Here is a 6000-nt window from a genome sequence, read left to right as displayed (position 1 = left end):
TTAAAATACAGCTTTTGTTAAAATTTACTTTAAAACCAGATCCACCACAGAAGTATTCCACTTGCCGTAGTGTTTTCCGGATAGACAGGGCATCTTTACATGTTATGGCTACATCATCCATATATCCAGTAACTTTTGCTTCTAGCCCTCCCCCACCTGGCAATGGGACACCTCGGATTTGCTTGTCTCTCCTTAAGACACTGAGTAGGGGTTCAAGGGCACAAATAAATAACAAGGGGGACAGAGGGCAACCTTGTTTTACACCAGAATTTAAAAACACATCACTTGTCTTAAAACCATTTACTAAAACCTTACTAGTGCAACCATGATAAAATGCTTTGAGAGAGCATAAAAAACCTTCTGGTATACCCATTTTAGCTAAAACATTAAAAAGGAATTGGTGTGACACTCTATCAAATGCTTTTTCAAAGTCGAGAGACAGGACCACCAGCTTACTTCCCCTCGACTTTGTGTCATCTATTACATCTTTGATTAGATTCAAATTTTCCCAAACACTCCTTCCTGGTATGCCACACACTTGGTTTGGGTGGATTATGTTACCTATTACCTTTTTAAGTCTATTTGCACAAATTTTTGCCATTATTTTGTAATCACAATTTAGAAGGGTGATAGGTCTCCAATTTCTTAGTTGCGTTTTGTCTTCCTTTTTGTATATAAGGGAGACCTCACCTTTCTTCCAGGAGTTCGGTAGGGTTTTTGTATTAAAAACCTCGCTAAAAACATAAAATAAATCCTCCTGTAAAATATCATAAAAAACCTTATAAAATTCTATGGGTATACCATCAGGCCCCGGTACTTTACCAGACTTAAAGCTTCTTATGGTCTCAGATATCTCATCTTCAGTTAGACTCTGTAATAAAACATCTTGTGAGACAGGGTCTAAAACAGTTGTAATTTCATCCAAAGTACTTTTCATAAAATGGTCATCAACAGATTTTGTGTTAAAAAGCTCGGAATAAAATTCATGCACTTTAGCTAAAATACCCTCTATGTCTTGTTTACCTTCCATTGATTCAATAAAAACACGATTTTTCACCATACATTTAAAAAAATATCGTGAACAGGTTTCATTATTTTCAACATGTTGGACCTTTGCATGGAAAATTAACTCTTTACCTCTCTGTTCTAAGGTATGCTGAATTTCACTTTTTAAGTCACTAATTTCTTTATCTACTTCAATCTCATGGCTCTTCAATTTATATAAGGTCTCCAATCTAGTGTTGAGTTGCCAATAAAATTCTCTTTTCTCTCTAGCTTTCTGGACCCCAACCTTCATAAAAAAATCTCTTATGTTCTTTTTCATCTTTTCCCACCACCTACTTATAGGGATATGGGGGTCTCTTATTCTTTTAAAATGTAAATAAAATTCAGTAAAATCAGATAAAACTTGGGGGTCTTCTAAAAGGGAAATGTTTAACTTCCAGGTACCTTTTCCTTTTTTCTTAAAATCATTACACTTCACATAAAAGGATAAAAGTTTGTGATCAGAAAAAACATTAGATAAAAGCTCACATTTAAAAGGCAATACATTTTTAGAGCAGAAAATAAAATCAATCCTGGAGCTACAGTTCACGTTGCTCCAGGTTACCCATTCCTCTGCAGGCAAGTCTTTATTACACTCCTTAAAAACATCTGTTAAATTAAAATCTTGTATGACATTTTTTAACATAAAAGACGTTTTATCATAATTCCTACTTGTGGAGCTTGAGAACCTTTTTTCTCCACCTAAAATGCAATTAAAATCTCCTGATAAAATAAGAGGGACAGAATCATTAATAAATAAGGGTAACATATTCAACATATCAGCTCTTTCTTGCTTATCTGTGGCTCCATAAAAGTTTAAAAATTGCTATTTAAAACCATCAATAAAAGCTTTTACTAATAAAATTCTACCTGGTAAAGCCTCTTGAACAGAGTCAATAAAAACATTCCCTTTAAAAAGAATGGCGACCCCTGCTGACCTGGACCCGTTTGATCCTGACCATACTGAGGGTCCATGTGCCCAATCAGTCTCATATTCTGTATAATTTAAACTGTGTGGGATGCAGCATTCCTGTAAAAAGAAAACTGTAGCTGTTAGAGAGGATAAAAAATCAAAGAGAGCAACTCTTCTGGTCTTAGTTTTCAACCCTCTAGCGTTAAGAGAAAAACCGCTAATCCCTGCCATAAGAGAAAAAAAGGAAATTTAGCATTCTTTCAAACTCTTACCTCAGCTGGTTTATTTTTCTACTCCAGGAGATGAGGGATCATTGATCGTCAACAGAGAGCCCGTCACGGAGGACTCCTCATCTGTTAGTGTCCCAGACCGTAGACCTCCCAGGATATACTCTTGTTCCATTCTGTCCAACTCTGCTTGGTCGTATTGCCTGCCTCTTTGCTCACGAACCCCCATTTGGACCCCTATCGAGGCACCATCTGGGGGAATCGTATCGAGCACATGCGTCTCAGACGTTGACCACTTATTTTCATTAGTTTCCAGGATCACTGAGTCAGCCATCTCCATCTCCCCCTCCATTTCTGAAGGGGGTGGGACATTGGCAACCTCCTCACCCTGTAAAGGCACCGTTTGAGGTTTCCCACTTCCATCCGGGGGTTCCGGTGGGGGTACTTCCTCAGGTGCCCTATCCACTCCGTGCAACCTGCGTTTTTTTGGCCCAGACTGTTCGCGCCCTTGAGTATTCCCAGGAGGATTCGAAGGTGAGGATTGGCCTGTAGCACCCACCCTCGGTCCCTCCGCAGGGATTTCTGTTTGTGGGTTACCACGCCGTTCCCTCTTTTGCTTCGAGTTTCCAACAGTACACCATGGCTCACCATCCTCGGTCGGTATTTCCATACTCTCCCCCTCATTCTCCTCCGCGGGCTTGTCCGAACCAGCCGAGGGTTGGTCAGGGGGTGAGGGCTTTTCTGGTTCAGGGGGTGAAGGTCTCTCTGTTTGCCCAGCTTGAGCTCTCTTTGAGGTATTCCTAAAAGGACAATGAGAAAAAGCATGACCTCTGGAAACACAGTTGCTACAAAAAATTCCAGTTGTACAATTTTCAGTTTTATGGTCTTTGCTCCCACAGGCTACACAAGTAATGTCACAGTTAGAATGGCCGTATTTTTTGCATTTCCTACAGAATACTGGCATCCCATTAAAAAAGAGGTCACCATTCGTGTTTCCAATTCTAAAACGTGCTGGGGGAAGTCTTATGCCCCCCGGGCTTGAAGGGTCCTTAATACATGTCACCGTAAATTTCCACTTACACGCCCAAACTCCGCACTCATTCATAACTTTTCCATGGCTTACCACTTTGTTGAAATAATTGGATAAAAATGAAACAACATCGCTTTCTTTTGTATAAGGAGAGTAAATTTTAACAATTACAGTTTTTATCACATCTAATTCATGTTCGACAATTTTAACACCTTTAAAGATTGGCTTTCTCTGGTAAATTATATCAGGATCATTCATTTTACGGCAAAAATCTTGGTGGATACCTTTTTCAGTGAATGTGACATCATATACACCACGCTTCGGGTAGTCTTGGATTGCCAGGATCTCGGATTTCTGGATTGAAAAAAATTTGACAAGAAGATCATCCACAATAAAACGTAAACCTCTGTTATCTTTACCTCCCTCATGGAAGTAAAACCGCACCGTATGCCGTAACCGGGCATAGGTCGGAATTTCACCTGGATCTGAATCCATGGTGAAACAAGGATTTCCGCAACAGGAAAATGGGGATTTCCGCAACCAATAATGGGGGATTTCCGCAACTAAGGAGTCGCTGAACAATCCTAGGACTGTACAGCTGGGATCGCAACCCGTTGCCCAGGGACTAAGCCCACCTCCTTATAGCAGCAAGGGCCTAAGCCCCACTACAAGAGTGGGACCCGAACCCAAGGCCAAGAGGCGGGGTACCCCAGGCACCTTCCAACTACAACCAATGCCAGTAAAAACCAACACTAGATCGCAGCCAAAAGGCCGAGAAGCGATAACCAGAATTGGTTTCGGACTACGGTGCCACCCAAGGATCCTGAAAAGTCCATTTGTGGAGATGGGCACCTGGACTCCCGTTAAGAAGACATGTTGTCAACCTCTAGATCCCTTACATGCCTGCACTTTTCGGCTTGCTGCTGCTGCAATCCACGCGTTTTAGATCTGCATAACTCCACCTCTTTTAGCACAGCACCCTCACCCCCTGCTGTTCCCACCCGCCTCAACACCGTTGGAAGGGAGGAGAAACAATTCAGGCGGGGGGGGGGACGAGCAGCTGTCTACCCTTAGCAGGAGGGTTGCTGATTACTTACCTTTCCTGCTGCTGCTGCTGGCTGTCCAGCAGCAGACTGAAGGTGGCTGCTGCTGTGCGCAGGTATATAAAGGCTCAGAGCCTATTATGACACGCGCAGCCAGCGTTCCATTGCCACATTCCATCTACTGCAGGCAGGATACCTGGCTGGCTGAATGTCACTGAGAAGCTCACAGAGACCGCCATAAGCAACAGTTTAAAAGAATGCCACAGACTAATCAACCAAACTTTTTGGGTTGGGTTCTCTTTTATAGTCTGCAGGCATTAAATGAAAGAAGTCAGTGTTCCAGCAGAGGGAGACAACGTTTCAGAAAAGGCATTGTAGCAAACCAAAAAAGAAATTTTAAGCGCAGCAGAGTAACCAGCGCACATACCTGTTAGCTCAGGTGAGTTTAAAAGGCTGCTGTTGATAACAAGGGCATTTGCTAAATAGATGGTGTGTGTGCAACAATATACTGAAAGGTCAATTATATTGTGCAGCTTATCTCACCACCTGTAGATATTTAGGTGAAAGCTCCAAAATGCTTGCCTAATATGTCTGTTTATCCAAAAGGAAGTAAAGAGGGAGAGCTAGATAGATAGCATTGCATTACAGTACATGGCAATGCAATGCACAGTTGCTGAAGTTGAACCAAAATGAGCTTGTCATCTGGCTTCTGCAACTTTGAACATGAAAAATCCAATGAGGAGAAGAAAAGCAAAGCCAAAGAGTCCATCCCAAAATCCGACAAACAAGCAAAATGAACAAAAAACATTGAATTCAATTCTTTCTGATTTTAGAAACTGCATTAAAGAAGGGGTGCACCGGTCCTGGAGATACTGCAATACCAGGTCAATGCGTGGAGTGGACAGAGCAAGCTCTTTTTCCATCTCCCTGTTCTAAAAATCCATTTAATATATGGTCCCCAGATAGGGGACGTATCAGATATTAAACTGATAAGAACAGATTTTTTTTTTTTTTTTAAACCATTCAGTTTAGTTTTTTAGCAAACAGTATGAATTTCTCCAAAATTTGCTACTTAAAACTTCTCATCATCATGGTTCTATTTATTTAGCAGTAGTATAAGACGAAATATAATCACAAGGGAACATCCTTTACATAACACAAATGCAGAAACTTCAAGGAATCACAAAGAAAAAAATCACTGGTATTTGATAAGGTAATGCCACTTTTTAAATTTCCAAATCCCTTCGGCATCTGTGCCACCACCGCCTCTGCTGTCCAACTTATATATCAGGTATAGTCTTGAAAGAATAAGTCTAACACATTCATTCACTGATAAAGATTTCCTCTTGAAAAGTCCAAGGTTCCTTGCATCCCACAAACTCTCCATCACACAAGCCATTATCAACCATAAAATTCTATCTTTAGACCGACTACACGCACCAATTCCAAACATCGCCACACGCCAATCCACAATATTCACGCCTGCTAAACCCTTACACAATCCACCTACACACTTCCACACACTGTACGCGTACTCACAATCCCACATAACATGCCTCACAGTCTCACAACCACCACATCCCACTCTCGGACACACATCTGTTCTTATCAACTCTCTTTTCTTCTGCACTTCTCTCACAGGTAAAATATTATGTAAAGTCATCCACACCACATCCTTCTGTTTGTTTGACATCCCATACGTATCTAACTTCTTCCATGCATCTGAAACCTCATTCCCTCTCA

At 41.2% G+C, this 6000-nt stretch overlaps 1 pseudogene; it reads right to left on the bottom strand.

Annotated features, from left to right (window-relative positions):
* Nucleotides 1–5104: 5104 nt before the first annotated feature.
* LOC141150554 (U2 spliceosomal RNA) lies at nt 5105–5307 on the bottom strand (annotated as a pseudogene).
* Between the last annotated feature and the right edge of the window lie 693 nt (nt 5308–6000).

This window comes from Phyllobates terribilis, unplaced genomic scaffold (genome assembly GCF_046119375.1).
Source record: "Phyllobates terribilis strain yellow unplaced genomic scaffold, ASM4611937v1 Scaffold_5__5_contigs__length_657084704, whole genome shotgun sequence".
In the NCBI taxonomy this organism is placed as follows: Eukaryota; Metazoa; Chordata; class Amphibia; order Anura; family Dendrobatidae; genus Phyllobates; species Phyllobates terribilis.
Note: the sequence above shows the minus strand (reverse complement) of the source record. Positions and strands in the feature narration are given on the sequence as shown.